We start from the raw sequence: 25,717 nt of genomic DNA, 5'->3' as shown, positions 1-25,717 counted from the left end.
TTATTTTTAAATTTGTCTAAAAATAAACTAACATTTGTTTACCTTATTTGTGCCTTTTCTCTATAATATGTGAGTATATGAGTCAAAAACCTAATGGGTTCATCATTAATTTTGGTTTGTGTAATAAATTAATGGACCAAATTTGTAGTAGCCATGCATGATAACAAATGGTGTGAAATATGATATCCACAAGGAAATATTTTATATTTCTGTATCAAAATATGTACTATCGATATCTATGTTTATATATCAACATTGTACTAACTTTTCTCTGGTATATTACAAAAAAGTTTACAATTTGAAAGTAATATTTTGTTTTTAGTAATTTCTTGAATGAGGGTTTATTTTGTGACCTTTAATAAATACTACACAGAAAGTTATTTATTTTTGTTTCTCAAAAGTTTATTTTTTTAAAAGCTAAAAGTAATACATCTACATGGGAAAAAAACCAACATTTTTAGTAGGATGTTCAGCATACAGGCCCCAGTTTCCTCCGCAGAGCCAACCACAACTATCAGTCTTTGGTAAATTTCCAGAGTTATCACAGGAGGTTATTTGACACATCTTTTTGTATGTTAATTATGTTCCTAATTCTCCAGTTGCTCTGGTGTCTTATATATAAGATAGCACTTAGATTTGTGGATGAACTTTACACCTTTGTTGCAGATCCTTTAAGAACTTTCCCTTTAATGGATACTGACTGTATCAGCGTTAAGCCTTCTCAGTACATAAGTGGTTCTAAAAAGAAAAATAAAGAAAACCATATTTCTCTTCTGAGAGGACAAACAGAACCTCAATGGAACATTATGAAAGAGAGGAGATTAAGTTGTTTTCTGGATATCACAGGTATGAGCTGAGAAAACTAAGTTATAAGATTGTTAGAGATTTGTTTTTTATTTAGTTAGCAAATTCTGACCAAATTGTCCCTACAAGGTATATGATTCAGAGCTTAATTTTTTAATAGTATAGATACCTCGAGGGTTATAAAAGAGATTAAATAAAGCAAAGGTTATTTAAACAATTAGATAGACAACCAATTTATTTCTCTAATGTCAGGTTGTCTAAAAGAAATTTAGTATATTTATGTCTTGCTATCCAGCAAGGTATTGATATCTCAAAAATGGGATTAAAAAAAGACTATTTTTATTTTATGAGTTACTGTCACACCAAAGTGAGAACTGAAATTTCTGAATATAACAAGGGATAGCAGTCAGAAGCTGAAAGGTCACAACAGTATTTACTCATAGAGAACATCCATAATAATCTAACTCTTTTATTGGTAAGATCTTGTGGCTTCCTGTTGCAACTTCTCAGAGTAGGTGAATTATTCCTGGTTTTGAATTGTGGTAAACACAAATGCAGTGTTGCATCAGTAAGATAAATGACCGTTAGGGAAGTAATAAGGTAAGCCAATGGAATATTCCTAAGAATGGGGGTCAGGAGCAGCCCTCACATTGATACCAAATGATCATTACTTCCATTTTTCTTCTCCCTTGTTGGATATTCTTAATTTAGGACATTTATTCTTCTTTTCTAAACACATAAAAGTAGAATTTAAAAGACTGTTTGTATGTGTATTTAGCTATTATCCTTAAATTAAAGTGGTAAAAATCTTGGTTTTCGAAGTTTTAGTAGACATTTGGGAGCAGCCAACAGCGAATTTTACTCTGGGGAATAAGTCAATTCTTAAAGCTATGTAGGTAGGCTGAGAAACAACTTAATCTTTCTTTCATAATGTTCAACCATTGAGGCCAAATTTGCCCTCTCAGAAGAGAAATATGGTTTTCTTTCTTTTTCTTTTTAGAACCACTTATGTACTGAGAAGGCTTAACGCTGATACAATATCCATTAAAGGGAAAGTTCTTAAAGGATCTGCGACAGAGATGTAAAGTTCATCCACAAATCTAAGCGCTCTCTTATATGTAGGACACCAGAGCAACTGGAGATACCAGGAACATAATCAACACACACAAAGACTTGGTCGCTCTGTGAGTCTCCCCTGTCATCCGATGAGAGCGCTCCCGGGATCTGTGAGGCTGTGCGGTCGCGGAGCCAGCGGCCAGCTGCTTCCTCTCACAGCTGATTCCTCAGCATCTCACGCGGCACCGACCACACACTGCAGCGAACCGTGAGCCCTGAATGCTTCTTGTCTTCATTGCCATCATTACTATCCAAAAATATAAGAGAAAAACTCCAGAACTTCAGAGATACTTTTCTGTAATAATTGTTTTCTTTCTTTAACCTCTAGAACTTTCTAATACTCTTAGAAACAATAAATTATTTTGTTTCCATTTAATTTATTTTTTGCTAAAATTGTTGGGAAAACTCGAGAGAGAATTTGAGTTGTTATGCTCTGCAGAGAATATCCAAAACGACCAAAGCAAGCCTTAATTTGTAATGTAGCTGCAGGTTCTCAGGGTACTGGGAAATAGGGCCTCACAACTCTGAGTGTATGCACCAGAATAAGAAGAAAAAACGTACTGTTTGAGAGAGCAAGACTTTTTCTTTGTCTGAATAGTGAAATTGTTTTTGAGGTTCAGTTGAAAACACAGTATTGAGTTACATATTTCTATGATGACAACCTCTGGGAATGCCACATTTTACTAAAACTGTTGGAACAAAATTAAAATTTCCGTACTGTGATATTTGTGATTTGGGAACCACCATAGAGATTTATGATGTGGTCATGGGAATACAACACAAAGAAATTTAATAGAAGCAAAACTTGAACAAGTTGAAGATGTAATCAGCTACACTCAGTTTTTCTCTTTTTGTTGAGATATTTATTGATTACTGCTTAATCAATGACTAATATTCTGTCATGTATTGATATATTCTATTATTTAATGAAGAATGTGCTTGCCATTAAAAGTGTTTGAGGAGGCCTAAGTTGTTCTTGTGTTCAAGATCATAGTCATTAACCATAAGGACTAATTTTTGATGTATGTATTATTTTCTTTGTAGTTCCCTGTATTACTCTTTATTGGAACATTAAGTGAAACAGACCATGTTTACTAAATTAGTAAGGACAGCTGCTTGAAGCAAAGACCTTCTTGCCAAATGGAAATAGTTATTAACCAAGCATAACAAAGATAACTGAAAAGTCCAAGTGATAAGAACAAACATAAAGGCAATAAAGTGTGAAATTAAAAGTTAAGCTGAGTAGCTAAGATGGGTAGACATGGACTTGTTTTTAAGTTAAGGAAAACCAAATAAGGCCATCTCTTTGTAATAATAAACAATTTTTGCATACTGCTGGCGATGTGTTTCAGACTCTCTCCCTAAAACCTGAGGGTACACCTATGGTACTTTTGCATCTGTTCCTGAAGCAAATGTTCAAAGCAGAGGGTTTTATAAAATATAAAGTAAATAAGTTTCTCCCATTTTAAGGGAAAGAAGACTCTCACAAAGTTGCCACAAAATCATGGAGGCAGGCACGGCCAAGACTGGACAGCCACACCTCTGTGCTTAGGTGCATTGGAGTCACTCAACCTTTGTGCCAGGAGGAGAGTTGGAAGACATAATGATCTGAGCATAGTGCAGTGTTGGAATAGGTGTGGCAACCTACTTTCTGTGAGACTCTGGCCATTCAGGTGTGACAATCTGCTTTCCGTGGAAATTCTGTCATGTATATTGCAGTGCTTCCAATGGCATTCTGTTTTTCTGGTTGTAAAATCAGAATGGAGTGATGGAGATCATTAGTTGGCTTTACATAAATTACTAGTGACTAAAGAGCACAGTGAAGCATAGTGATTCTAAGCACAACACCTAGATAGTTTTCTTTATCAATTACTTTTCTGAGTCTCCTTTCCCTGTTTTGGAAAGTGAAGCTCATAATACTGATCTCTCAGAATTCTGTAAGGGTTAAATAATATGAAATAATAAATGTAATATTCTTTAGCTAGTGTCTGGCATTTGGGGACCCATTTTAAACTACAAATATGCTTGGGATCCACAACAGCTATTTGCATTGTGGGTTCACACTATTCATATACATTTTAAAAGAGGTTCTTGGGAGATTTTTGATTATAGGCATAGCATAAAGGAGAGGGGGTCATAAATGTAACTCTTTTCACATCTACTTTAGAAGGCACATCATTAGTATTTTCACATACCAAAGGGAAATATTGATATGGATCACTGAGCCTTTATATTGCAAGCCACTTAATTTCCTTCTGTGCTGCTGCTAGTACAGAAATCCTTCTGAGTAGGCAGCATTGCTTTGCACTACTCTCAGCTAACCACCATCTATCCACGTGAAGTCATTGGTCTGGAGCTGTTGGCTATTTTGCCAGTCCCTATTTTTGTCTTAACTCTTTCCTTTTGTGTGTTTAGACCTAGTAGAAGGATGGATTCTTCAATATTTAATCACAAACTAATGCATTATGCAACTCCTAATGATCAATAGCAATATACAGATCTTCAAAGAATTTAAATTTTAAAAAGTATGCATAATGAGTATGTAAATAATTCTTAAATATTAGGTCACATTATTTTCTAAAGAGAGAGATTTACTGGATATATTTTAGATATATTACAAACAATAAAAATATACCTACAAACAGCCTAAGAAATAAAGGAAATTGAGATGTGAGTTAAAGAGATTCTGTATCATGCAGTCTCTTCAACAACTGGTGTTGGCAAAACTGGACAGCTATATGTAAAAGAATGAAACTGGATTACTTTCTAATGCTATACACAAAAGTAAACTCAAAATGGATCAAAGACCTGAACATAAGTTATGAAACCATATAACTCTTAGAAAAAAACAGGCAAAAATCTCTTAAATATAAACATGAGCAACGTTTTCCTGAACACATCTTCTCAGGCAAGGGAAACAAAAGCAAAAATGAACAAATGGGACTACATCAAACTAAAAATCTTCTGTATGGCAAAGGATACCATCAACAGATGAAAAAGGCATCCTACAGTATGGGAGAATATATTTGTAAATAACATATCTGATGAGGGGTTAACATCCAAAATACATAAAGAGCTCACTCACTTCAACACCCAAAAAAACAAACAACCTGATTAAAAAATGGGCAGATGATCTGAACAGATACTTCTCCAAAGAAGAAATTCATATGGTCAACAGACACATGAAAAGATGCTCCACATTGCTAATTATCAAAAAAATGCAAATTAAAACTACAGTGAGGTATCACCTCACACCAGTTAGGATGGCCAACGTCCAAAAGACAAGCAACAACAAATGCTGGTGAGGATGCTGAAAAAGGGGAACCCTCCTACGCTGCTGATGGGAATGTGAATTAGTTCAACCATTGTGGAAAGCAACATGGAGGTTCCTCTAAAAACTAAAAATAGAAATACCATTTGACCCAGGAATTCCACTCCTAGAAATTTACCCAAAGAAAACAAGATCACAGCTTCAAAAAGACATATGCACCCCTGTGTTTATTGCAGCACTATTTATAATAGCCAAGATTTGGAAGCAACCTAAGTGTCCATCAGTAGATGAATGGATAAAGAAGAAGTGGTACATATACACAATCGAATATTATTCAGCCGTAAGAAAGAAACAAATCCTACCATTTGCAACAACATTGGTGGAGCTAGAGGGTATTATGTTCAGTGAAATAAGCCAGGCAGAGAAAGACAAGTACCAAATGATTTCACTCATCTGTGGAGTATAAGAACAAAGAAAAACTGAAGGAACAAAACAGCATCAGACTCACAGACTCTAAGAAAGGACTAAAGGGAAGGAGGAGGGACGGGTGGATGGGGAGGGAGGGAGAAGAGGATTAAGGGACATTATGATTAGCATACATAATATAGGGGGTGCGCGGGGAAGGCAGTATAGCACAGAGAAGACAAGTAGTGACTCTATAGCATCTTACTATGCTGATGGACAGTGACTGCAATGGGGTTTGGGGGGACTCGATAATATGGGTGAATGTAGTAACCACAATGTTGCTCATGTGAAAACTTCATAAGATTGTAAATCAATGATACCTTAATAAAAAAGAAAAAGAGATTGTGTGTCATGATTTAATTGTATGGCTCTCTAGTTTTACTTATTAAAATATGAATAGCTTTATATTTCATTAGTAATATTGATGGCTATGAACGTTATACATTTTCTCAAAATGTTACTTTTAAATAACAGTGAATAATATGAGATGCATGGAGGAACTGGGAGACACAGTGTGTAACAGTAGTAATGAAGACTGAGTACCTTAGGGAGGGATATCTTCTAAAAACAAAGGTTACCAAGAATAAATCTAACAAAAGATGTGCAGGACTCCTAAATTGAAAACATCAAACAATGCTGAGAGAAATTAAAAAGACTTAAGTAAATTAAGCTCATGGATTAAAAGTCTCAATATTATTAAGATGTTAATTCTATCCCACATTGATATATAGTTTCAGTGCAATTCCAATGAAAATTCTATTATGCTTGTGTGTTTATGTCTTAATTATAAAATTTTATGGAAAAGCTAAAAACCTCAAATAGCCAAATAGCAAAATGGCTTTGAAAAAGGACAAAGCTGGAAAACTTGCTCTACTGCATTAAAAACATACTAAAAGCTACAGTAATTGAGATTTCCTGGTACTGGCAAAGATGAATGAGACAGGATATAGACTCTAGAGATACACACACACATAAATTACCAGTGGATATTGCAAAGAAGGTGCTAAGAAATTTGATGGGAAAAGAAAATACTTTCCAGCAGTGATCTTGAGGATATAATAGTACCTACCTTTCAGAGTCGTTGTGGATGTGTTAGTAGTTACCTATTATTGTGTAACAAATTACTCCAAATACAAAACCATGTTATTTCACACTGCTGAGGGTTAGGTGTCCGGGAGTGGCTTAGCTGGGTCCTCTGGCTCTGAGTCACTCAACAATTACAGTCAAGTGGTCAGTTAGGACTACAGTCATCTCATGGCTCAGCCAGGGCTAGAGAACCCACTTAAAATATAACTTACGTGATTATTGTCAGGCTCCTGACTCTCTGGTTGTTGACTGGAGGCTTTCTTTCTTTTCCTTATAGCCTCTCCATGGGGATGCTGACAACACTGAACCTTGCATATCTCAGACTGAATGATGAGAGAGGGAGAGAGCCCAAAATGGAAGTCTCAGCTTTTTATGATCTAAGTGGGTGCATGACATACCATCATTTCTTCTGCATGCTACTGGTCACACAAAGCAAAGCTAGTACTGTGTGGGAGGGCATTGCACATGGGTGTGAATACCAGGGGTATGAGGCCACTGGCAGCCGTTCTGGAGACTGGCTTTCTTATGGTTATAAAGGAAATTCAATTCATAAAGCAATCAGAGCAGTTCCTGACAAAACAGAAACAATAAACAAATGTTACCTATTCCTATCATGACTATCCCAATTATTTTGATTCTTTGGTGACCATAATAACACCTTTATTCACAGAATTATTATTGTGTCTGTGACATTCATAATTATGATTTTTTTCTCCTTATATCAGTTAAGGTATAATTAGTAGTTAGATGTTGCTCCAAATTTTTAAGTTTACTAAATTGATGTTATTAATGAGGAGAAATCATTTTAGTATTTGCTATAAAATTCTTGCTATTTAGATGTTGAATGAATACAGGGACTGTCATTTCTGTGTCTATGAGAATTCAAAGAACTGTCCTCAAAATTACATGCTAACCCTGATTGCATTACTTTCTACATTAAACCTTTATTCTTCTAGACTTTGATAGATAATGCTAAGTGGCAGTTTCCAGTTTCAGTGTCAGCAACTAAAGCCAGTGTGCCAGGTGCAAGCTGAGACAATGTTTCAATACATACCGATTTGGATGCAGTGTTAGGGCTTTACTTCATCTGTGTCAGCTCATCTTTCTGACATTGAGCTGTTACTGGCTCAGTGCTTTGGTGATATGAGGTCAAAGTAAATGGAAGTCATGGTGGATGATTCTTGCTGTACACATATCTTTGTGCAAAAAGTTGTTTATTTGATTGCTGCTTAATATCTTCCTCTTCAAAGTCAGAATCATGACCTTTTGGAATTTTCATAGGTTGAATGAGTGGATTTGCAGCATCTCTGAATATAATAGATCTATTTATAAAGTGAGGAAGCATAAAACTTTAGATTTGAAATAGACAACTAGTCCAAAGTTAAGTGAAATGTCTCCTTCTGAGCTGTAGCTCTATAGGATTTTAATAACTGTTATATGATGTCATTGGCATTTGTAATTTCCTGATCATCTGCAATCCACGTTTCTTTTACAATGATGTTCTGAAGTCTTTCCAGTAAATTACCTCTCAGGGTGCATTACCCTAAACTCCTTAGAAAACAGAGCCTGAGGCAAACTTTAATGCTAATGTTTTATTGGTGAATGTCATTCAAATGAAGAAAACATGGGGGGAAAGGAAATGAGGCAGAGAAGGAGGAAACACACATACAAGTATTTTCAGCTACTAAGAAAACCCAGATGTTGGTTCAGTCATGAAGAATACCCCCAGAGGGCCTGTTTAAAACCACTGTTCATTGAGTAGTCCTGTTTCCTGCCTCCCATTAGATCAAGTTCAACCTATACAGTGTTAGGTCCTTCACACTTGAGTTATGTTGACTATGTCTTCTTGACTGTATCTTGGGGAAGACAGTTCCTTCACTGGTTTGGTTTCCCTGTGTGGGTAAAGTTGCAGTATTTCCAGAATCTCTCAGCTGGCCTTAGTGCATCTTCATATCAATAGATGTCTCCAAGAGGTTGAGAGAGAAATATCCATCTTCATATCAATAGGTAGTTACAGGGGGGGTTGGAGCGAGTGTGCACCTGCACCAGAGAGATTTGGTGGGGCATTGACACAAGGGTCACAAGAAACATGGGTGACCAGGAGTAGACGACTGCTTGTAAGCAAGCAATAAACTGGTCTCTCCCACTTTATTTCTTGCTTTGAATGATTTCAGCTTCAAAGGTTTAAATACCCCAGACTGGGAACATATTTTCCTCTCCAAGTTACACACTGGCACTGGATTTTCTATGACTCTTTCAGTGAGACTTTTAATGGTGGCCATTGGTAAACTGTTCTTCAGCCCCAGCAAGGCTGACATAATGGTATGTATTATAAGACTGTGACTTTATGATTCTGGAGACTGTGAGAGGCTATGTGAGGTTACTGGCTGGGAAGCAGGTCACTGAGAAGACATAAAGACATGCGGTGCTGAGTTATTCTGTAGAAGACATAAACTAGGTCCATACACAGGATTTCTACTAAGTCAAAGAAACTGTTATCCCATCCCCTTGTTCAACCAGAAACAGCAAAAAAAAAAAAAAAAAGCCCACCTATCAGGATGGCTTGCTTGTCCACTTATCAGGATTTGCAAAAGAGTTCAGAAACTGTATTTGCAGGCCTTGGCTTCTCAACCACTTGAAAATATAAAAGCTCAGTTGAAATGATTCTCAAGACGGAATTGTAAATTTGCTGTGAGGGGATCATGCTGATCTCTTGCCTCAGATATAATGATAAAGGCTTACATAAGATGACTTGGAGACTTTGATAGATATCTCTGAAGTTTAGGAGGGTTTGGAACAAATTCATTTATATTTCCTTGTTTAAGAAAAGTAAACGACAATTTGTGGCAGTGAAGTAGTTGTCTGGGGTGGTTTGGAAAAGGACTCCCACTAATTACCTGTCAAAGGGCTGGGTTCATCCTGAACTATTAGAGAGGGAGAGAGAGTAAGAAAGATAAGAGCCCAATTAAGAGAGTCAATTTGGACCAGAAGCTGAGGAGGGAATCATAAATGTCCGGGCAGATCTATCTCTATTATACTGTACTGCAGATGAGAGAATTCCACTTAAGAAAGACTCTATTATCATTTATGTCTTCCCCAACTATGGAGTTGTTAGATGGGGTGGGAGGAGAAGCAGGTCTAGCTGGAATATGGAGATCTTAACTTTGACTCTGTCTGAGAATTTTATTGCATCTGTTTGAGTAGATGAATTATAGAGTGGACTCTTTCAGCACTATAGTGAGCAGGGAAGTTTTACTAACTGAGTGAAAAGCTATGGGGCCTGCCCAGGTTTTATCCTGGACAGAGATGGAATGATTTCATGTAGTGAGTTTTTAAGCACAGTCTTAAGGAAAAACCTTTAGGTTGTTTTACATTGTGTTGATTGTTCTGTTTGACTCCTATTCTCTCAGTGTTAATGCAATAATCATTTTCTTCTTTCCTATTTGCAGAAGTGAGTTAGGGAGCATTCCTCATTCTTATTCTTTAACAGTAAAACCTCATTCCCACAAAGGGCTATCTTTTATGCTTTTTTGCTCCATTATTTCCATTAAAGTCTCTCTGAAAATATTTATTTTTTGTAATTTATTGTAAGGAAGACTAAAATTAGAGAAAGGCTATGAGACATACGTAAAAAATAACCTACTCTCTATTATCATCTTGTTTTATCTTTCAATAGATTTATTTGTATATGCCATATGAGTATCTTACACACAATACATTTTTAAAGTGATTTTAAACATCACTTCTTGTCATTTTCCCCATCATCAATTTAAGAAAAATTCTATTTTATTTCACTGTATGGACATTTCAGTTTCTTTATATTTCCATATTTTGGGGCATTTTAGTTGCTTCCATTTAAAAAAATAACACAGACATGAATATTCTTGAGGAGAAAATTTACTTTGATTTCTGCAGCAATAACTTTTATGAAGTTCATATATTTTTAAATTTCTTGTATTTGATACTCATAAATTTTTATTCTTTGTTCATATCCTTGTGGAATATTCTCTGGCTAAACTATTAGTTCAATATTTTTTTCCTTACTCATTCTTGGATAAGGAGACATCTACCTGATGTGGGTGGAGTTGTGCTGGGCCTCATGGATCATTTACTTGAACTCTTTGGAATTCTCTCAGCTCTTAAGTTTAAGGTTCTGCTCTTTTTCCAGTGATTCAGCAAGAGTAGCTGCAAGGAAGAAGCCGGAGCTGGAGTATTCCTAAAAGGAAAACTTGACCTATTTTTTTTGTCTCTGAACTTTGGTATTATGGGCCAAAGGTCTATAACTTGGCCTTGCTTCTCAAGAGATGTATATGTTTATGGCCTCTTTCTTCCTCTGCTATTAATATTAAAAACTAAATCAATTCAATTACTTGATTCAATTCAATCAATTCTAGCAATCTATCCAAAAGAATGAGAATCCAGAATGATTCATTTGTTTGCTTGTCTGGTACCAACTTTTGAATAGTTAGAGATAACATTTCAAGATTTTTAATTTTTTCCTTCTTGCCAGTGATATTGTTTTCAAATCCGGTATCTTAAACTAGGCTATCTATTCTTAAACTACTAAAATACCTTAAATAATTTTGATAAGTGTTTCTTATATTATAAAATATAATGATTTAATTATTTGCATTAATTACATCATAATCTGGCTTTGTTTTTCATTTCTACCTTTCCTAAAGAGAGCTCTTTACTAATACATTGTGAATTACACAGTTATCCTTCCGAATCTTAATAGCCATGCCAACCTGGATTAAGATGCTTGTCAATCACTGATCTTAATTTCATATCTAATGTCTGAGTTCAGTTCACACAAATCACAACTGCAAATTGCATCTTGATAGGGGAGATTTTGATCTCCTTACTTCGTACACAGAAACTATGGATTATAAGGAATGATTCCTAGACAGAAATCTTGGCTTAATCATTTATGTTTATAATATAAATTTATATTATCTTTATAACACGCTTACATTTAATCAACATTTTCCAAAAAGAGGCTTTTTTGAAAGCAGAAAATAACAAATTTCAGCTACTTTTTTAGATGAGAATAAATGAGAATTTATCAGATAAATGTGCTAGGGTAAAACATTATTAGCTTAAGTATCACACATAAGGACATATTTATTACTGCAGTTTTACAGACCTACAAATTAGGAATTTGTTTTTTTCTTATAAGGTATCATTGGCATTATCATCTGAACAATTCATATGATAAAAAATCTGATTAATGTATTTAAGGTGTAAATCATGTTCTTGTAATTTTTATCTCTTCCTGAAAGAAGAGAGAAGGAACTCTAACCCTTAAAAGAATAAAGAAGATTTACAGTTATATTTTAATGCAGGAAGTCATTGGAATCTTTCAAAGTTTCAGAGACAGGAAAATTATTTTTAATAAATATGATATAAACAAAACATAGCTTCATTGAAGCAAATGCTAGATAACTTAAAGGGATATAGTGAGCTAAATTTTTTAAACATAAAAAATTAAAAATTAAAAAAAATGGGATATCTAGATTTTTAAAAAATGGTTCTGTTTTTGCAATAAAGATTTTATAGAGTTGCAATATGTAATATCAAAATGAAGGAAATACAGAAAAATACATAGAGCTAAAATAAAACAGTAGTATACTTTTGGAAATACATGTTAATTTTGCATGTTTAACTTTAATTAGTAGATAAAAAGAGTTGATACTAGAGCTAAATAATATTGTATTGTTTTGTCTTTGGTTCTTCTTTTCTGTTGCCCTTACTTCAGTAATTTGTCCTTATTCCCTGTTCAAAGCCCAGACCTAATGCCTTGGTGTTTCTGTGTGATTTTTCCCCTCTACTCAGTTCTTGCAATATTTTTTTTTTCTCTGTTTAGCATCTTTGTCTCTGCAAGCCAGGTTTTAGGCACCTGACATAAGAGTTCTCTGTTTCTGATGTCCTATCTTCTACTATTAGTGTGCACTACTAAAATACTGGTATTATATGTATATAATAGGTTTTGGAAGTATGACATGATAATGCTAGTATTGATTATCAATGTCTGGTCTCTGATTCTTGGCTAAGATAAGGGCAGTGGGATTTATCATGATTTATTTAAATTTCTAAACTTCTCCTAAAAATCCCCCAAACTTAGTTTCTTTACTGATGGTTTGCAACTAGACTAATTAGTTAAGTCAGCCTGGCTGATTATGTAGCTAGAGAGGCAGATAAGCCCTGCTTGAGATCTCTGCTATGAGGTCTCTCAAAGCTATGATTCTTTGCATAGATCTTGGTGGCTTAAGCTGGAGATTGCTGGGGAGCTTGTTCATGTGATGTTTCTTGGAACCCCAATGCTTGCCTGTTACTCTTTCACTTGTTTTTAAACAAAGTGACATGAGTATGCTGTGTGGAATATGGTGAGTCTTCCCATATACCTGAGTTTGGGAAATCTGTGCAATACATACTTAGAAATTAAACTAAAGCCCCCTCAGAATATTATCCTTATTAGGGAGAATTGGGCTGAAGAAGACTTGACCTAATGGCAGATTGATTGTTTCCTTTATCATTCAGTAGATGTATACCACAAACTACAGAAAGCTGTGTATCAGGGAGGTGAAAAATTTATGGTTAGTATGAAGATAAGAAAATATTTATGCTGGTATTATTGTTTGGTTTAGCTGTCTTTTTACTTCCATAACAGACCCAAACATTTGGGTGTTACAAATGTTTGGAATCTGTATGTAGGTTTTGATTAGCTCTCTGATTATTATTAGGCAAGTATTGTTGACAGACCAAGAATGAACATATTTTCATAAGAAGGCCTTGACTGTCAATGGGCAGGTTGATTGGGTTGTGAAGATTAGTTTCAGGAGGTCTGGAATTAGCCTTAGCTTTCCTACTGAAATTAGAAACACACATGTATGACATTGCCCTCTGGTCAAGGTATGAAATATATTGATTAATAGTGTTGCTTTGTATCCATGGGTCTGAATTTTGTGGGGGTTTGTATTAGTTTGTCGGCATTCTTTATTGATGACAGTGAGATTGATGATTTGAATCTGGGTTCAGTTAGTTCCCAGAGGATCTGCTGTTGAGGCTGGCTGCTTAGCAGGAGTATGTCTACAGGACCAGCACTTGCTAGTACGTATCAGGCTTCCTAGTTTTGAGGCATTTTATGTGTATCTTCTATTGTCCGATGATGTTTTCCTTTTGCTCTATCTACGTGGAGTACAGCTCTAGCATCTATTATAGTTCTTTCTTCATGCCAAATTCCTACCCACTTGGACCCCTTTAATAACTTTTCTAAAACTTGTGGATCTACCTAATCTTGAGATCATAACTTTTACTAGGTGAACTTTAAAAGAGTTCATCTTATGGAGAACAAAATTATATTTCTTATAAAACTAACTAGAAAGAAAAAAAAAAACTAAATGAAAATATTTGCTCTTTTAAGTTCACTACTGTGCAATACATAACTTCTTAAGGTGCCTAGAAGTCATCACCTTTGCTATGTTAAAGCATCTGTATTAATATCAGAAACCAGAACCTTTAGATTTGTAATTGGAGAACTATGTTAACTTGGAATCATGTAATTTTAAAGCTGGAAGAGCCAGTTGTATTAATTATTGCTAAAGTAGTTACTATAGTGAATTCATTCAGGATATATTTAAAAAGTTTATCTAAAAGTTTGTACCTTTGAATTCCATATGAGGAGAAAAGAAGGCCTTCATAAAATTTTATTAAAAAGCTAATAATTGTTTGGCTTATTAATGAATTCAATAGGGAACATATTTAATGCTGTAAAATTGGTTCACAATACTAAATTTAACTTTATTCTGATATCTGATTTATATTTAATTTAAATAGATCTGAAAGCTTCTATGCACCATCACTTCATGTGAAGAAGTCCTAAATTTGTTTTCATAGCCTTAAAATATACAAAATTTAAATTAATCACAATTAATATATGTAATAGTAAAAATAACTAAAAATAATGTGGGAGTAAATTAATGTAAATTTTTTTCATACCAAGGAAAGATGTTTACATTAATGAAAACATTTTTGAACAGAGTAGGAGAAATGTTTAGTATTGAGCAATTAATTAAAAACATGTTTAAAATTCCTCATAAATGATTTATTTCGTTTGAAACCATTTTCCTTCTACTTAGTTAAAACTAAGTAGTTTGATTAAGAAAAAGCAAATGATCAAGTTCTTTTTAAAATTGCATGAGTTAAAATACATTGTCTTTGGTCAAATCTACAGATTAATTCCAAATGTAAAAGCCTCTTATTGCAGTTTCAAAGGGAACTGATTTAGGCAATGAGGATAATAAGATAGGTTAGCTTTATTTCATGTTATTCTTAAGAACTAAGTTATATTTTTGCAATTTCCATATTTTCCTACATTCCTCAGACTTATTCCAGTTTCTAAATTCTTAGTAAAGATGGGCAAATATCTTCGGAATTTTGTTAACTCTTTTTTTCAACACTTATTTCAAAGCATGTAAATTAAAGTTCCCTAATTGACATTTGGAACTATTCATACCCTAAGCACATTTTAAAGAAATAGGAAAGGAAAGTAGAATACTGAATGGCAATAAATGCATTTCTCTTTTTCCTGTATACTCTGCTAAAGAGTTTAGTCAAAGGGAGAAATAAAGTTTATTTCTTACAAGCAGTCATCCACATCCGCTCCCCCATGTCTCTCATGACCAGGCTGCAGAAGAAGAGCCCCCCAGCCAACCTCTCTGGTCCAGATAAGCCCTCAGTCGCCATTGTAATTACCTATTTAAATGGAGAGGGACTACTTCTCTCCACCCCCTGGAAACAACTCTTGTATGAAGATGCACTAAAGCCAGGTGGGAGATTCTGGAAATATTGCAGTTTTACCTAAATATTGAACAATTGCTAGAAGTAAACTTGACTTGAATGAAATTTCTAGGTATACTAACAACAGTTTGTCTTTAATAATCATATTGGTGACTGTACTGTTGGTTTTATTATTCTGACTGCAGTATATTTTTTCCACAGGATAAAGCATATGTATATATTGGCATCATTGAGAACAAGGATTTCAACATTGAAAGGAGGAGATACAGAGGTAAATTCAATGAGATTAAGAATAGTTCAGGTATTGAATTGGAAGCACAAGTATATTAAAACTAAAGTGTGTTCTCTATTTCTGTCTTCTAAAAAATACTAAAAATAATGAGAAACCCAATAACAATGAGTATTCCTATTTATCATGATTGTGCTCACTATGATTTCTCACTAAAAGCACACAGAACTCTCTGGAGAAATAATTGATTCCAGGTACCAGTGACCCACTTCCCTGGACAAAATCCATGAAAGGCTCCATTTGGCCTTGTACCATATTCTGCAATAGTTCATATGTATGGGGCAGTGGCTTATATGTGTGGGAAAGAGAAGAATCTGAGGGGACATAAATGGTCTCTTATGGGTTTCACATGTTCTGTAAGAGGATCTGGATGCATTTTCATTTCCTAAGTAGCAATGGTAGGGTGGGAAGGTTTTGAAGGATGGAACATGGAGCTTCTACAAATATCTGTGGATCTAAAGAATGCTGGAATTAGAATAAGGAGACACAGTATATTCATGGTAGCCTACCCAGGGTTGAATAAATGAATAAATGATTTACAGCACAATAGAACCATTTGCACCTTATTAGATAGTCAGGAACCTATGAGAAAAACCATTCTGCCACACAGAACTGTGGGGATTCAAGAAGTAGAGTAAATACTTGGACCCAGAAATCTTTTGGAGAGAAGCAAAAGGAAGGAAAACCACAGTGAGGATTTAACCTGGAGAAACTGTCATAACTGTTTGTTCCATGTTTCTAAACCATAAAGTGGTAATATTGTATGACTAACATTTTAGCCCTTTTGTCATATTTGTTCTGGTTTCTTTCTAGTAATTATTTGCTAAAAAGCAGGCAATCTTTCCAAATGACAAATCTATACATGTCACCTCTCCATTGAAAATTCTATGGTTTTCCCTCTGCTCTTATGATAAATACCAAGATTCTTCAGCTGGCTTACATGGTCCCACAAAAATCCAATCCCTACCTTTATGTCTAATCTCATATTTCACTTTGCTGTGTACTTTCATTTCAGCCACACTGGCCTTTCCTGGAAAGCATTCCTTATATATGCCTACACGAGGTTTTTGCCCATTATGTACCCTCATACTGAAATGCTCTTCTTTTTTTGACTGTTTACTTTTTCATCAAATCTTAATCTTAATCCCTTAATCACTCTGACATTCAAATTTCACTTATTCATTCTGGTGCCATCATTTTGACCATGTACCATGGCATAACAGTTTCATGATTTGTTTTTCAGTATCTATCAGACATCTGTATTATTTTCTCCTTAAACATCTCCCCTTTAAATTTCAGAAGGAACTGTTTAATTATTATACAAAAGAAAATTCACTTTCCATGAATAGATCTTTTCAAAATATTTTAGAAAACATTACTCGGATATAAAACACATAGAAAATCCATGGAATGGGCTGAGGAGAAAGTAGTATCAATAATCCTCCCATAGATTCAAAAACAAACCCCAAATAAGTTCATACTAGTTCCCTGGCACACAAATTTATTCAAGGCCCAATATTTCCTTTGCGATCTATCCCTTATCTAATATTATGTCAATTGCCTTTGCTTCACTTTTATGAAAATTGTCACAAACTGTATTAATGTTGTTTCCCCTATTTTATTTTATTCTATGAATCTAGTGCTACACTTAGTCTATCTTTATACCTCATACATTGTTGAAGAACTTAGATAATGGATATTTAATTATTTTGAGTTAAAAAATTAAAATTGCTCTTGATTTCAGGTCTTTTGAAGAGAGAAATATAGAATTTTTTTTGCGTAAGTAGATGCTCATATCTTAACAGCATCTTTATCTCAACCTAAATATCCACCATATAACCAGTGTGGAAAATAGTAAACATATGATAAACACACACTTAATGAATAAATGGCAATTCATCCATTGTTTAAATGGGAAATTTATGCAATGGTTGTTAAGATGACTCAAACAATTTCATGATAATCATAAGTCATGTCATTCAAATGTTAAATGGAGAAATGATATTTTGTGGAAGTAATTATAACCATGACAATACTGATTCTACTGATCAAAGTTCATTTGTCTGTTTTTAAATTTTAATACCATTATTACTCTAGTGAAAAATTAGCTTCTATTTCACACAGCATATGCAAAATTTTATTGAGTGGGCAATATTCTTATTTGTAATAATATAAATACATACCTAGAATACCAAATTTCACAGTAGTTTGTGAAGAATTAATGGTCTAAGTCTGATAAATATCAATACCTTTCCTTTATCATTAAAAAAAAAGTAGTTTAGTATATACAAGCAGTCCAATCACTTTTTCCTGAATTTTAGCAATGAAAAATGTAATATAAAACCCACCCTGGAAAAAGCATAAGTCAGCATGTCAAATGTAGTTCCTTACTACTCACATAGTCATTATAATTAAGCATACTTCTTTAGAAACACAGTCTATAAATACAAACAACAAAGTCTATCAGGAACTGTTTTGTTTTTCCCTTACATCATATCAAGTTACATTATTATACCAATAGAGATTTATCAGCATATTAATAAATGTAATGAATTTTTAGAACCTAAAGCAAAAGACCAAAAAGGTTTAAAATATATATTCATGCTTAGTAATAAGAGTAAGAAGTATAATTAATAAGTAAACACCTTGAGAACCATGCCTTAAAAAGCTGATTCTGAAACACTGATTTGACCCAGTTATAATTCTGGAAAGAATCATCTATGTAAAAGAAAACCTTCTAAGCCTTATAAAGAAAGCAAATTTGAAATCAGTACATTATTTAAATGCTTAGAAAGGTAAAAACACCTTAACAATGTAGGTTTCCCCTACAGATTCTAGAATTAAAAAAAATTATTTCAAAGTTACATAAATGTTGCACATGCAATACAAAGGCCTCCCCCACCTCCATGCCTAAACCATTAGACTAAATTACAGAAGTGAAGTCCTGTCTCCTGGAATACTTATTTGGCAAACAAGAACGTTCTCATAAATAACTGTATTACAATCATCAGAAGTAGGAAATTAATATTGATACATTACTATCATCTAAAATCATTCCATTCAGGTTTCGCCAAATGTCACAATAATGTCTTTTACAGGAAACTCTCCAGTTCAGAATCACAAATTCATTTTAATTGTCACATATTTTAAATCTCTCTTGGTCTTCTGATTCTTCAGTGTTTCCTTGACTCCTTTAACATTGACATGTTTGAAGATTACAAGGTATTTCCCGTGTAGAAATGTTCTCTTGGTGTCCCTCTGATGTGTCCCCATATTAGATTAGGTTATTTGGCAAGAATATTATAAAATTGATGCTGTGTTCTCATTGCATTCTATCAGTTGGCACAGACTTTAATTTTTCCTATAATTAATGATTCTGTTTTAGAGCAGGCATTTTTGCCTTACTTCCAAATTTGCAGAGAAAATTTTCATTTCCTCATTATGAGTGGTATTTGTTTGAGGATATTTGGATGTACATAATCTGATACCATTAAAAGATCACAGAATTTTCATTCAGTTTATAGTATGCTGAGCACTTTGATTCTGAAAGGATATTGAGTTTTTCAAATACTTATTTTATATTTATTGAGTTGATTCTTCTTCTTCATTCATTTGATGTGGTGAATAATATTGATGGAGTTTTCAAATGCTTGACTACATTTATATTATTGCAGTAATCCCAAGGGTTGCGACCCATTGTCCTCATTTAATGTGTTACTGGATTCAGTTTGCTAATTTTTAAAAAATTTATTATATTTTATTTTATTTTATTTTGTTATCATCAATCTACAATTACATGAAGAACATTATGTTTACTAGGCTCTCCCCTACCCCAAGTCCCCCCCACAAACCCCATTACAGTCACTGTCCATCAGCATAGTAAGATGCTGTAGAATCACTACTTGTCTTCACTGTGTTGCACAGCTCTCCCCTTGCCCCGCCTACATTATACATGCTAATCGTAATGCCCCCTTTCTTTTGCCCCACCCTTATCCCTCCCTTCCCAACAATCCCCCCCAGTCCGTTTTCCTTTGGTAACTGTTAGTCCATTCTTGGGTTCTGTGAGTCCTCTGCTGTTTTGTTCCTTCAGTTTTGCTTTGTTCTTATTCTCCACATATGAGTGAAATCATTTGGTACTTGCCTTTCTCCACCTGGCTTATTTAACTGAGCATAATACCCTCTTACTCCATCCATGTTGTTGCAAATGGTAGGATTTGTTTTCTTCTTATGGTTGAATAATATTCCACTGTGTGTATGTACCACATCTTCTTTATCCATTTATCTACTGATGGACATCTAGGTTGTTTCTATTTCTTGGCTATTGTAAATAGTGCTGCAATTAACATAGGGGTGCATCTGTCTTTTTCACACTAGGCTGCTTCACTCTTAGGGTAAATTCCGAGAAGTGGAATTCCTGGGTCAAATGGTATTTCTATTTTAAGCATTTTGAGGAACCTCCATACTGCTTTCCACAATGGTTGAACCAATTTACATTCCCACCAACAGTGTAGGAGGGTTCCCCTTTCTCCACAACCTCACCAACATTTGTTGTTGTTTGTCTTTTGGACGGTGGCGATCCTTACTGGTGTGAGGTGATATCTCATTGTGGTTTTAATTTGCATTTCTCTGATGACAAGCGATGTGGAGCATCTTTTCATGTGTCTGTTGGCCATCTGAATTTCTTCTTTAGAGAACTGTCTATTCAGCTCCTCTGCCCATTTTTTAATTGAATTATTTGCTTTTTGTTTGTTGAGGTGTGTGAGCTCTTTATATGTTTTGTATGTCAACCCTTTATCGGATCTGTCATTTATGAATATATTCTCCCATACTATAGGATACCTTTTTGTTCTATTGATGGTGTCCTTCTTTTTGTTTATGTGGTGAATGATGTTGATGGATTTTTGAATGTTGTACCATCCTTGCATCCCTGGGATGAATCCCACTTGGTCATCATGCATGATCCTTTTGATGTATTTTTGAATTTGGTTTGCTAATATTTTGTTGAGTATTTTTGCATCTATGTTCATCAGGGATATTGGTCTGTAATTTTATTTTTTTGTGGTGTCTTTGCCTGGTTTTGGTATTAGGGTGATGTTGGCTTCATAGAATGAGTTTGGGAGTATTCCCTCCTCTTCTATTTTTTGGAGAACTTTAAGGAGAATGGGTATTATGTCTTCTCTATATGTCTGATAAAATTCCAAGGTAAATCCATCTGGCCCTGGGGTTTTGTTCTTGGGTAGTTTTTCGATTACCGCTTGAATTTCTTTGCTGGTAATTGGTCTGTTTAGATTTTCCATTTCTTTCTGGGTCGGTCTTGGAAGGTTGTATTTTTCTAGGAAGTTGTCCTTTTCTCCTAGGTTTTCCAGCTTGTTAGCACATAGGTTTTCATAGTATTCTCTACTACTTCTTTGTATTTCTGTGGGGTCTGTCGTGATTTTTCCTTTCTCGTTTCTGATTCTGTTGATGTGTGTTGATCCTTTTTTTCTCTTAATAAGTCTGGGTATAGGCTTATCTATTTTGTTTATTTTCTTGAAGGACCAGCTCTTGGTTTCATTGATTTTTTTCTATTGTTTTATTCTTCTCAATTTTATTTATTTCTTCTCTGATCTTTATTATGTCCCTCCTTCTGTTGACGTTAGACCTCATTTGTTCTTCTTTTACCAGCTTGAATAATTGTGATGTTAGACCATTTATTTGGGATTGTCCCTCCTTCTTTAAATATGCCTGGATTGCTATATACTTTCCTCTTAAGACTGCTTTCACTGCATCCCACAGAAGTTGGGGCTTTCTGTTGTTGTTGTCATTTGTTTCCATATATTCCTTGATCTCCATTTTGATTTGGTCATTGATCCATTGATTATTTAGAAGTATGTTGTTAAGCCCCCACATGTTTCTGAGCCTTTTTGTTTTCTTTGTACAATTTATTTCTAGTTTTATACGTTTGTGGTCTGAAAAGTTGGTTGGTAGAATTTCAATCTTTTGGAATTTACTGAGGCTCTTTTTGTGGCCTAGTATGTTGTCTATTCTGGAGAATGTTCCCATGTGCACTTGAGAAGAATGTGTATCCTGTTGCTTTTGGATGTAGAGTTCTATAGATGTCTATTAGGTCTATCTGTTCTAGTGTGTTGTTCAGTGTCTCTGTGTCCTTACTTATTTTCTGTCCAGTGGATCTATCCTTTGAAGTGAGTGGTGTGTTGAAGTCTCCTAAAATGAATGCATTGCTTTCTATTTCCTCCTTTAGTTCTGTTAGTATTTGTTTCATGTATGCTGGTGCTCCTGTGTTGGACACATATATATTTATAACAGTTATATCCTCTTGTTGGACTGAGCTCTTTATCTTTAGGTAATGTCCTTCTTTTTCTCTTGTGACTTTCTTTGTTTTGAAGTCTATTTTCTCCGATACTAGTACTGCAACACCTGCTTTTTTCTCCTTGTTGTTCGCATTAAATATCTTTTTTATCCCTTGACTTTTAGTCTGTGCATGTCTTTGGGTTTGAGGTGAATCTCTTGTAGGCAGCATATAGATGGGTCTTGCTTTTTTATCCATTCTATTACTCTGTGTCTTTTGATTGGTGCATTCAGTCCATTTACATTTAGGGTGATTATTGCAAGATATGTACTTATTGCCATTGCAGGCTTCAGATTCGTAGTTACCAAAGGTTCAGGTTAGCTGTTTTACTACCTTACTAACTTAACTCACTGATTGAGCTATTATAAACACAGACTGATGTTTATTTCTCTCCCTTCTTATTCCTTATCCTCCATTCTTCATATGTTGGTTGTTTTATTCTGTGCTTTTATGTTTCCTTTAACTGCTTTTGTGGGTAGTTGATTTTATTTTTTGCCTTTAGTTAGTATTTGGTTTGTCTGCTTTCTTTGCTGTGATTTTATTTTCTCTGGTGTCATCTTTATAGTCTTAGGAGTGCTCCCATCTAGAGCAGTCTCTCTAAAATACCCTGTAGAAGTGGTTTGTGGGAGGCAAATTCCCTCAACTTTTGCTTGTCTGGGAATTGTTTAATCCCTTCTTCATATTTAAATGATAGTCGTGCTGGATACAGTATTCTTGGTTCATGGCCCTTCTGTTTCATTGCATTAAATATATCATGCCATTCTCTTCTGGCCTGTAAGGTTTCTGTTGAGAAGTCTGATGGTAGCCTGATGGGTTTTCCTTTGTAGATGACCTTTTTCCTCTCTCTAGCTGCCTTTAAAACTGTCTTTGTCCTTGATCTTTGCCATTTTAATTATTTTGTGTCTTGGTGTTGTCCTCCTTGGGTCTCTTCTGTTGGGAGTTCTGTGTACTTCCTTGGTCTGATCGATTATTTCCTCCCCCAGTTTGGGGAAATTTTCAACAATGATTTCTTCAAATACAATTCCTATCCCTTTCTCTCTCTCTTCTTCTTCTGGTACCCCTATAATGTGGATATTGTTTCTTTGTGATTGGTAACATAGTTCTCTTAATATTGTTTCATTCCTGGATATCCTTTTATCTCTCTCTCTGCATCAGCTTCTATGCATTCCTGTTCTCTGGTTTCTATTCCATTAATGGCCTCTTGCATCTTATCCATTCTGCTTATAAATCCTTCCAGAGATCGTTTCATTTCTGTAATCTCCTTCCAGAAATCATCCCTTAGCTCTTGCATATTTCTCTGCATCTCCATCAGCATGGTTATGATCTTTATTTTGAATTGTTTTTCAGGGAGATTGGTTAGGTCTATCCTCCCAGATTCCTTCTCATGGGAGGATGTCTGGGTTAGTCTTGTTTGTATCAAATTCTTCTGCCTTCTCATGGCGATAAAGGTAGTTGTGTGGAGCTGGCACCTGTGTCAGCTGGGAGAATGTCCCTTCTTGTTGGTTTGTGGCCTTCCTCTCCTGGGAGAACAGCGACCCCTAGCAGCTTGTGCTGGCCAGCTGCGTGCAGACGGGGTCTCTGATTCTTGCCCAGCTGCTGTGGAGCTCCGCAGTTGCTGTGGGCGTGGCCTGCCTCAAGCTGCTGCTCCAATATGGCAGAGACACATCGAGGGGAAATAGGCAGGATGCTATTTATTGCTGTGAGGGGCCTCCTAGCTGCACTGCTGTCCAGGGGGTTAGGGTACCTGGAGTTCCCTTGGTTTCCAGCTCCTGGGCTAAGTGTCACGGTACGCTTCCATCCAGCTGTGGGGTCTCTGTCCCTTTAAGACTTTCAAAAAACACTTGCTTTTCTTTGTCCAAGGGGCACCAGCTGTAGGGACCAGCTCACAGGTCTTACTGTCCTGTTTCCCTAGTATCCAGCACTCCACCCACTGTGTGTCTGCACTCTGGTCCGGATGGCTAGGGCTGGGTGTTTAGCTGTCCTGGGCTCCCTCTCCCTCCCCTCTCCAACTCCTCTCCTCCCACTGGGAGCTGGGGTGAAGGGCGCTCAGGTCCTGCTGGGCCGCGGCTTGTATCTTACCCCCTTTGCGAGGCACTTGGTTCTCGTAGGTGTAGATGTAGTCTGGCTGTTGTCCTGTGCCTACTGGTCTCTCTTTTAGGAATAGTTGTATTTGTTGTATTTTCAAAAATATATATGGTTTTGGGAGGAGATTTCCACTGCTCTACTTACGCCGCCATCTTGGCTCCACCTTGACCCTTCTGTTTTAAACTTGTTCCATTTTAACCATCATTTTCAAAATACTTTATATTTTCCAATATGATTTCCTGTTGACCCACAGATTTTCATTTTGTAAATTAAGTTTGCAATCTTTTGGATATTTTCTAGTTATATTTTGTCTCTGACATCCAACTTAATTCCATTTTGTTAAGATAACTTACTGTATAATTTATTTAGCACTTGTTAAGGCTTATATTTTAGCCCAGTACTTGGCCAATTTTAGTAAATGTTCTAGTGCTCTTGAAAAGAGTATGTATTGCTGTATCACATAGGTCAATGTGATTAATTTTATTCCTCAAATCTTTTATTCTCTGAATAAATCTGTGCTTCCTCAATTCCAGAAGTAAAAAGTGTTAAGTTTTCCAAAGTGATTGTGAGTTTGTCTCCTTTTTGTAAACTATGTCATTTTTCTGCATTGTACATTTAATATTAAGTTACTGGGCACATAAAATTTTAAGACCCTTTACCATTATTTCACATCCCTCCTTATCACTTTCTTTCTTTGTTTAAAACCTATTTTAATCTGAAATTAATGTAGCTATATCATCTTACTTTTGGTTGCATGCTGTTTAAAAAGATTTTGTTTCTCTATTCCATTTTTTGGTATTTAAGGTGTGTCTATATAAACAGCATATGATTGGATTTTGAAATCTGATAATCTTTGTCTTTTAATTGAAATATTTGGTTGACTTACATTCATAGCAGTTACTAAAAAAGTTGTGTTTAAACCTAATATCTTACTATATTTTTGCTGCTTGACCCATCTGATTTGTATTCCATTTTATCTTCTTTATCATCTTCTTTTACATTAGTGAACTTTAGATTTCAGTTTTTTTCTCTATCTTGAATTTTTTGACATCCTTTAACAATTGTAATGATTATACTAGAGATTACATGTCATATCACTGATTCATTCCAATTTAAATAAACTGGTGCTTCTATCACTTCTTAGAGCAAAAATACTGGATTATTTTACTTCCACTTATCCTTTCACCTTACTAAAATTTATTTTGTGTGGTTTTACTTTTTAATAGTCACTAAAGAGAAGAAATGAGCTATTCTTATTTTATTTGTATTTCTGAATCTCAATTGTGACACAGTGTTTTTAAGTTCTTTTTTTAAATGCAGCAATAAGTAACTGGCACAAATTTTGATATTAAAAGTAGTATGATGTGATAACAGAAATCTGAAACATGGGATATTGAGTTTGAGTCTCAGCAATAAGGAGAAGTTGTAAGGTCCTCCAAGAGACTTAATGAAC

At 35.0% G+C, this 25,717-nt stretch overlaps 1 long non-coding RNA gene across 1 annotated transcript in view; it reads left to right on the top strand.

Moving 5' to 3' along the window:
* The first annotated feature begins 1,924 nt into the window (after window positions 1-1,924).
* The window catches only part of LOC130684235 (uncharacterized), a 48,923-nt gene continuing 25,130 nt past the window's right edge, over window positions 1,925-25,717 (top strand). Inside the window, exons 1-2 of the long non-coding RNA XR_008998424.1 lie at window positions 1,925-2,128; window positions 15,743-15,812. This is a non-coding gene — a long non-coding RNA (uncharacterized LOC130684235). The remainder of the gene's footprint in view (window positions 2,129-15,742; window positions 15,813-25,717) is intronic.

Source organism: Manis pentadactyla, chromosome 6 (genome assembly GCF_030020395.1).
Source record: "Manis pentadactyla isolate mManPen7 chromosome 6, mManPen7.hap1, whole genome shotgun sequence".
Taxonomy (NCBI): domain Eukaryota; kingdom Metazoa; phylum Chordata; class Mammalia; order Pholidota; family Manidae; genus Manis; species Manis pentadactyla.
This window is presented reverse-complemented; position numbering and strand designations above follow the sequence as displayed.